This window comes from Myotis yumanensis, unplaced genomic scaffold, assembly GCF_028538775.1.
Source record: "Myotis yumanensis isolate MYYU_CA2020_CCGP unplaced genomic scaffold, mMyoYum1.0.hap1 SCAF_9, whole genome shotgun sequence".
NCBI classification, from domain to species: Eukaryota; Metazoa; Chordata; class Mammalia; order Chiroptera; family Vespertilionidae; genus Myotis; species Myotis yumanensis.
Window position 1 is genome coordinate 67,717,026 of NW_027223760.1, and position 9,361 is coordinate 67,726,386.

General features: G+C 38.0%; 1 long non-coding RNA gene across 1 annotated transcript in view; it reads right to left on the reverse strand.

The window, feature by feature from the left end:
* LOC139016477 (uncharacterized) overlaps positions 1–8,166 on the reverse strand; it is a 125,958-nt gene extending 117,792 nt beyond the window's left edge. Inside the window, exon 1 of the long non-coding RNA XR_011472682.1 lies at positions 8,079–8,166. This is a non-coding gene — a long non-coding RNA (uncharacterized lncRNA). The remainder of the gene's footprint in view (positions 1–8,078) is intronic.
* Positions 8,167–9,361: the final 1,195 nt, after the last annotated feature.

Below are 9,361 nucleotides of genomic sequence, written 5' to 3' on the forward strand. Positions count from 1 at the left end.
AAGTATTTGCAAGTTTGAAAGCATAACAAAAATGAATAAGAACATTTGCTAAATTAAAACTTCAGATTACAGCTTCAAAACAATACTCTAAAGGAAAAGGTTTAAAGAATTCTAAGGTGATTCTTTAAGGGTGTTACTCCCTTGTCATACAGGGAACACATACATTGGAAATCTCTGAGACACTTACAAAAACACGAATTCCTAGGATTCCTGTATGTCTTACTTTACCGAAACAGAATTTGACAAGTAGATTCTGTATTTGTATGGAATATGTATTTTAACAAGTATCTTAGGTAGTTTTTATGTATACTAAGGTTATGAACCACTGACATAGGGTAAATTAGAAAACATATTTTGAGGATACACATGGAAAAGGAATAAAAGGAATAATGGATTTTCAGGAGTTATATTGATAGTCTGTATAAAAATTTTGCCATCTCTCTCCAACAGGAAAACTTGACAAGTAATAAAGGATGTTTAAATTTGGTTCCTATGGAATAAATACTGTGTTTATCTAATGTGTTGGACAGGGTTGGGAGTGGGAAGAAAGGCTATACTTACTTCATATTGGATCAGTGAATAGAGAACAGTGGAGTTTATTTTGATCCTTAAATTCTTATATTTGATAATAATATTTGCTCATGAGAAAGTATCAGAAATATCTCTAAGAAAGTGGACAGAAGTTCTGCTACTTTATTCTATCTATCTTTTTGCTGATTTAACATTTTTATTAGGCCCAACTTAAGTCAACAATTCTTATTGTACATAACATAAAAATTCTAAGATTTTTGAGTAAAATTTTTCTAAAACTTTACAAAATGGAAAGGTAAAATAACTAATAGCTTATATTCCCAACACATTATAACAATTTAGATTTTAAAATGTGTTACTTTCACACCTATATTTCTTATATTATTTGCATTAGTTTTGTTATCAATGTTAGTTAATGGCAATATCAGCTAATAGTCATTCAGAGGCCCATATTAGAAAACTCAGTCATCTTTAGTTTTGTTTCTTTTCATTTCTTCATAGTCAACCACTTGCCAAATCCAGCAAATTCCACATATTTCGTACCTTTTTGGTCTATTATCTCCTCAGAGTGCCATTACTACTGCCTTGGTAGTTGAAGGCACCCATGCCCTTCCCTGGATTATTAAAGCATTATGTTAACTTGTTTCTTAGTCTTCATTCTTGATATATTATCACATATTCTATAAGTTAATGTCTAAGATATTCTTTTAAAGCAAAGGACTGAAGATGTTACTTACCTACTGAGAAATATTTGCTGGTTCTTATTTTCCATTCTAGATCATATCCAAACTTGCCATAGCATAAGTCTTTTCACAATCTGCTTTAGCATGTTTCCAGTATTTATAACTCTGTCCCATAAAAAGCTGGAAAGGACTGCACTGTAACCTAGGGAAATCTATTGCAGTATTTCTAGCAAAGATGGGATATTGGGCTTTTTGCCATGGGGGTGGTGGCCCTGAAGTACTTGAAAGAAATTGATCTCCCTGGTCCCTTCCAAACCATGGAGCTATAATGTCCTGCTACAGAAAGAATTTTATTTTTTGGTGTTTTTCTATTCAACATCTGTATTAATAGGAACACTCAGAAATAAATTGAGGTCACTGGGAACTAGGAGATAAGCATTTAGATGACAAAATATTGATTTTTTTCAAAGTAAAGTGCTTTCATAAAAGAGTAAATAAAATCCTTTGTGGACAATTTACAAATGAAATATGTGAAATTGGCTTTTTCTAAACCATACATTGATTCAATGTTTATAAACACTTCTGCTTGTCGATACAGTGTGATCACTGCTCGATCTTTATGAATCTACAAAATGACATAACTACCCAATTAAATTTAAGTGAAACATTATTTATGTTAGACTAGTATTAGGAGATGAACCTTTTTGTAAAGTTTGAACACAAAAATGTCACCTCTAGATGTTTTTGTTGTGTTCTTTAATGAATTCCATAAAAATGGAAGTACTCTATATCACATGAGTTTATCAATTTTATGGTTTGTGTTAGTTTAATGAGAATTATGTTATGAGAAAATGTTTGCCAATATAAAGACACAATCCAAACATTGCAGTATTTAGATGAAAACAATATACAAGATACTTGACATTTATCTAATGCTTACTATATGCCAGACCCTGTGTTTTGATAACTCAAACGTGGTGAATTAATATATTTAGTTTTATAAACTCAGTAATTTATGCCTCTTAGAAATACATATTTTATATGTCTCCAGAAAGTACAATATGGAAAATTTTAAAATATATTTTATAAACTAGTTCCACAGGCCACAGACTGAGAGGAAATCTTTTCAAAATGCCTATTTGATAAGATGGGTATCCAAAATATACAAAGAACTCTTGCAGCTCAATAATGAAAGTAAACAACCAAATTAAAAAATGGACAAAGAATTTGAACAGACCCACATCAAATAATATATAAAGATGGCAAATAAGCATATGAAAATATGCTTACTATAATATGTCATCAAGGAACTGCACGGTAAAACAAGATACTACTACACCCCTATTAGAATTCCTCAAATCTAAAACATTTACCCAAATGCTGGCAAGGATGTGAAGCAAGAGGAACTCTCATTCATTGCTGGTGGGAATATAAAATGGTACAGCCACTTTGGAAAACAGTTTAGTGATTTACAAAGCAAAACATACTCTTACTATACCATCCAGTAATTGTACTTCTTGGTATTTACTCAAAGGAGTCAAAAATTTGTGTCTGCACAAAATCCTCCACCAAATGTTTATAGCAGTTTTATTAATAATTATTCAAAGTTGGAAACAACCAAGAGATCCTTCAATAGGTGAACGACTAAACTGCGGCATATGGAATATTATTCAACAATAAAAAGAAAGGTGCTATTAAGCGACAAAAAGACATGGAGAAAACAAATACATATTGCTAAGTGATAGAAGCCAATCTGAAGAGGCTACGTACTGTATGAGTCCACTTATATGACTTGCTCAAAAAAAAAGCAGAACTGTGGAGACAATAAATAGATCAGAGGTTGCAAGGGTTGGGGTGGGATGAGGTATGCACAGAGTACAGAAGAATTTAGGGAAGTGAAAATGCTCTGTAAGATACCATGATTATTGATCCATGTCATTATACATTTGTCCAAATTCATAGAACACATCACAAAACACCCCAAGTGAGCCCTAATGTAAACTATGAACTTTAGATAATAATAATGTATTAGCATTAGATAATCAATTGTAACAAATATAACAACTGATGAAAGATGTTAATATTAGAAGGAACTATGTGTGTATGTGTGTGTATGGGGGTACAGATAATATGGGGACTGTAATTTCTGCTCAATTTTTCTGTAAACCTAAAACTGCTCTGGATATAAAGGCTATTAATTAACAAAATTAGTACCAAAGTTAATCAAAATAGGCATAAAATACCTTACCATTTTAATGTACTTCATATTTTTTCTTCTGATATTAGTTAACTAAGCCAATTATATAGGAAATTTCTTCTAAGCTGTGTCATTACTGCCCACTGCAGGCTCTTAGCTGATTCAGAGAAATTGATTACTGTTCCATTCAAACTTGCAGATAATCCTATGCTAGCTTTATCTAAATGCCTCAGAGACCAATATGAGAGGTGAATGACAGACAGCAAAGTACCAGAGTCTGTAGTTTTCAAAATTAAATTTAAAGATGTATATTAAAATACTTCTCTTGAGATTCCTTCCTGAAGATTCTCTGGAGCTAATCTAAAAACAGTCCCGCAAGGAGGAAGACATATCTGGCAGAAAATGTTCTCATTAGGAGTATCACAGCAACTCCCTTTGTGTGTGTTCATTTAAGAAGGCCTGTGGATATATGGATTCTTTAGGCAGGTAGATAAATGATGACCTTCACATCCTATCTGTCAAATTAAGCAGAATGATTGATGCTACCAGAGCTAAGCTATGAAAACAAAGATGGTTTGGTGAAAATATGTTTTAAAAAACTGAGACCAGATTCATTTCTAAATTATATGATTATGAAGATAAGTATTTGGGTATTCATGATAACATTATTAAAATTGCAGCTAGTGTAAATGTTTAAGAAGTTACTAGATCAAATCTACTTTTAAAATTAATTAATAATATGACACAAAATGACTTACTTGGATATCTTGGCTCCACCTACACATTTAAAGAGCTGTAGATTGACATTTTACAATTTAATTGTGTACTAATGTGTTCCTAATGCCATAGATTTAACTAGGAAGTGCAATTTAGGTTATGATATGCCCTTAAATTTTAAATTGATTTTAATGTGTTAAAAGCAGTTCTCAAATATGTATAATGGCAATGAATATCTACAAGAATAATTATGAGTAAATGATTGAGATTTTTCAAACTATTATCATGCATAGGTTTTTAATACCAGATTTGAAATAATCTATATATATAAAAGCCTAAATGACTATCCGACTGGTAGCTATGACATGCAATGACCACCAGGGGCCAGAAGCTCAACGCAGGAGCTGCTGAGAGACAGCAACTTTGTAGAGTGCCCTTTCGCACACTGGGACCCCTTGGGCAATGTCAGACTGCCGGTTTCGACCTGATCCCTGCATGCCAGGCCAAGGGGCCCCACCTGCTGGAGGGACCCTGCTCACTCCACAGATGCCCTTCGAGCTCCGGTGCTGCCCCAGGTGCAGCCAGCTAGGGAGGAACAGCAGGAGGTTGGCTCCAGGATATGTCCAGCCTGTCTCACCCAGTCCTGCCCCACAGGCCACCTTCTAATTAATTTCCTTTCAATGTGCACAAATCCATGCACCGGGCCTCTAGTAATAAAGTAAGATGCCTCAGCTCCTAGTCTTATAGGCCTCTCTACTGGGCTGCCTGAATGTACCTGTGATATTGCAACTGGCTTCCATCAGAAAAGGTGACAGAGAGCAAGAGAGAAGTCTCCAAAATGGCTTACCGTTCCTTCTGGGGTATTGTAGGACTTACATAGACCTACCCTGATACAGTGTGTCACACAAGGGTGTGAACTCCAGGATGCAGAGACCATTTCGGGTCACTCTGAGGCTGACTACCACATGGCTAAATGGTTTTCATTTAAAATAATTGTCCCTCTTTGGAAATAAGATATAGCTAAACCAGAAGTTCTAATAACGCAAAGCACATGGCACCTATTGTACATAACTATTCTCTATCTCACACTTTATAAAGATATATTAAAACTTGAAAAGACGGATAGGTTTGTAACTTTACAGTGATTCCCCTTAGACTCATATACAGTATTCACAACGTAGGTGTCTATAAAGAATGTATTTTTCATCGGGAATTAAGCTGAGAACATCAATTCACTTTGCATAGATTTCTCAGATGAGAGTACATTTGAATTGGTGTTAAGGTACACCGTGTAGAAGAGGAGAGGTGAAGGGTTTCAGGTAACACCTTTCAATGATTGTTCTTCTCAGGTTTTTAACTTTTTAATTCCATATGAGAAATGTACTCAGTCACGGGGAGAAGACATTATAATTACAGATAAGTACATTTTCTGCTAGGATCATTCAGCACTTTTTAATTTCACCTGAAAAATGTACTCAGTCACAGGGAGAAGACATAATTACGGATAAGTGCATTTTCTGCTAGGATCATTCAGCAGAACTTTTTACATACTCAAAGAAAACTGACTTTGTGCAAAGAAAAAAGAAAATATTAAATGGTATCACCTTTTAAAAAACAATGGTCAGCTATTAAAGGGCTGTAAAGGGAAGCACGGAGAGTGTAAAATTTATTTTGCTCTTTGGGGTGATACATTTCTGGTATTTCAGGACCCTGTTACTCTCATTTAAACCCTTCCCTTAAATTGTTATTGAAATTTACTTTCAACATCTTATTTAACAGTAGAATTTGTGACGTTTTATAGAAGCAATATATTTCATAGTAATTTATGGTTTAAATTACTGGCCCTCATGACCAAATTTCTTGACTGGACTCTCTCTGTACTTGCTCAACATCAAAGTATAGTTGAAATTCAAGCCTTTGAAAATGTTTGAAGGCTTTAGTTATTTTAACACTATATTCTCCACCTTTACACTTGTAATGGTTTGGTAAACCATATGTTTGTAATTAGAAAGAAAAGATGAGTGTTCTGTATCTTTTATAAGCAACAGAAGTTTAAAAATTCAAGCTAACTTGGTTTCTTCCCCAGGAAAATTTCTGAGAAGAAAGTTGACCCTTATAATGATATTAACTAAAGTTCCTAGCTCACATTAGGGTTCACTTGGTGTGTTTTGTGCTGTGTGCTATAGATTTGGACAAATGTATAATGACGTGGATCGAACATTATAGTATCTTACAGAGCATTTTCACTTCCCTAAAAATCTCCTGTGCTCTTTCTATGCGTACCTCCTCCCACCCCAATCCTTGCAACCTCTGATCTTTTCATTGTCTCTGTGGCCAGGTGCTGCCGCCCCAGGAGGGGACCTTGCCCGGGTCCTCTGGGCTGTGGCTGAAGTGGATGACCAAGGACAGATGTGAAAGTCATGGGGTCAGGGTGGCAGAGCCTCGCATCTGGGACCCTGAGAGGCTGCTCATGCACCTGTTCCCCTTCACGAGCAGGTTCAAGGGAAACAAACAATTGTGTTTGTGCCACTCTTCATTTCGAGGTTTATCTGTTACAGTAATTAGCTATGCAAACTAATTCAGGTGAATTGGTTTTCAACTTTCTAGACTCTATAGACAAAGTCCAAGAGTCTTCATTTAAATGAGTAAAAATAGGCTGTAAGTGTTGTCAGCCTTTGTGGTGTAGGCCACTTTGTTTGAGGTCATGTGCTGCGGCAGCAATAGAAACCTCATATTGGCCCTATCACTCCCTAGTGGCATCACCTAAGTCTGTTCTTCACAGCTCTTACTATCTTCTGAACAAAAGTGTGGCTCTTGTTCACCGCTCTGTCTCCTAGCCCCTCTCAGCACCTGAACGGTAACCTGTGAAGGCCTCGCCTCCAGGCCCAGGAGTCCACAGAGGAGCAGACAGCACATGTGTGATGAATGAGTTCAGGAGTGAAGAGTTCTTTTCTGATTTCATAAAACGTTATTTTTGTAACAAAACTGATTCATTAATCTACAAATACATATGATTTCTTAAACCTCTTTAGGACATCCCAAATAAATAAATTCCCAAGGAGAAAACTGAGGCCCTGAGAGCAGACACATGGGTCGTCAGGGGGAAACAGTACAGAATTCACATTTCTCGATACTTACATTGTTGCTTATCTGAAACGCCCCAAATCACCAACTTCCTTATTGTAAAGTGAGGGTGACCCTGATATTTCTAAAGCTCTTCATATCTATCTATCTATCTATCTATCTATCTATCTATCCATCCATCTATAATCTATCTATCTATCCATGCGTCTATCATCTATCTATCTATCATCTATCCATTAATCATCTATGTACCAACTAATGATCTTTCTCAACCAGGAGTAAGTTATATTGTAGTTTTTAATACAGAGTATGAATCCATATATTGGGAAGCAGAATTCCTTTGCTGGTCTAGGAAGCACATTTTAAATACTTTAAAAACTTATCTATGTTGTACACACACACACACACACACACACACACACACACCCCACATTGCCAGGCAGGAAGTGAGAGTTATTTCCCAGGATACATCATCCTATGACAATCTGAACACCATCAAACCTGCCTCAGGTTTCCACGCAGGAATGTGAGGTTGGGAGTAATGAGTGAGAGCGCAGACTGGGACAGGGTCCCTAAGCGCACACCTTCCACGTCCTCGGGAGCAGAAAAGAATGGCCTTCTCACCTCTGTCTCCTTCCTTCCCTTTCGGCTCAGAGACTTCACCTGCTAATTGCAAGGCTTTTATTTTCCAAGAGTTACCACGGACACTTGTGCTGGAATCAAGTGATTGGAAAATCATTATCTGACCTAGGGAAAATGTTGTGGCCACACTTTCACATAGAGTCACCTCGCACACCCTCAGTCCTGCTTCCCCGGCACATTCCACACCTGCAAATTAAAATGTCAGTTTGATAGGTGCCTCTCACCTGCAAAATCGCTTCCTCCCCAATGAAGTCTCAGTGTGGGCTGTCTGCGAAGGCCCAATTCTGGGAAGGGCGGGCAGAAATCTTCTCCACATGACTAGAATGTGCTTCGGCTTTGGCAGGAAATTTAGATTTAGTCACACCGTGTTGGCTCCTGGATTTTAGTCCAGGTCGATGGCTAATATTCAGCTCCTACTGGTTACTGAGCACTGTCCTCAGCTGCTTGCATTTCTGTGTGAGCCACAGGCAGTCCATCCGTACTTGACCAGGTCTCATTTCCTGAAGTTGAAAGACTATGTTTATTTTAGAATCTATAGAAGTATGGTCTTGCTAACACAAGCTTTGGTGACCTGAGAGGATAGAGCATGAGGGATCTCAAGCTCCATTTGTCAAGGAGCCCAGATGCCAAGGGATCAAGAAGACTTTGTTAAAACCCTTTCCTTCCCGGAGGCAGTTTCACACCGTGGATCCTAGAGCATCCTGACCATGCATGCTGGGAAGCCTCTCCAGACGTTTGTGTCTTTTAAACTGAGGCGCAGGTGGCTCTCTCCTCAGAGAGCTAGAGCTCATGCTCCTGAGCAAGATGTCCTGGAAGTCCGAGCAACAGAAAGCCGATGACACGGGGGGCCAGGAAGTCTCAGAGAGAAAGAGGTGAGGAAAGAGGAAATGGCTAAAGTTGGGTCATACAAGCCCTAGAAGAATGTGCTTTCAAACACGGAGGGAGTCGGCTTTCTATTCTGCAAGAAAAAAAGAAAACTTTTCCTCATGAGGAAATATCTTTAGAAATGTCAAAAAATGTTAAGTTAAAACATACACATTTTTTTCCAACTGGTCGGATCTGTCTTTAGAAAGACTCACCTGCGTTTTCCCTTGGCTGAAACTGCTCGTGTATACGAGGCAAGTCCAGGTACATGTTCAAGCACCCCGGGGGAGCCCCCCAGTCTCCAGGAAAACGCTTTAAGTTTCCAGGCTCCTCTCCGTCTCCAAATTGTAATCTCAGCTCTGGGCTCCGGCAAGGATTGCATCAGAGTTGACAAATGGGTCCCACTGGTTTTGTGGCATTTCTCCAGCTGCGAGAGAGATCCCGCTGAGAGAAAGGGGTCCTCACAGAGCTGTCCATATGGCTCTGGTGAACCTCGTGGGCGAGATGGGGAATGGCATCCTCCAGTCAGAGACCAAAAACACAAGCCCCGCAGCCAGGAGAGAAGCTCACAGGTGCCCACACTCTGGTTGGCCCTGAAGGCCAGTGTGAGGTTCCTTAACATGTTTCCAAAGCTGAGCCGGGG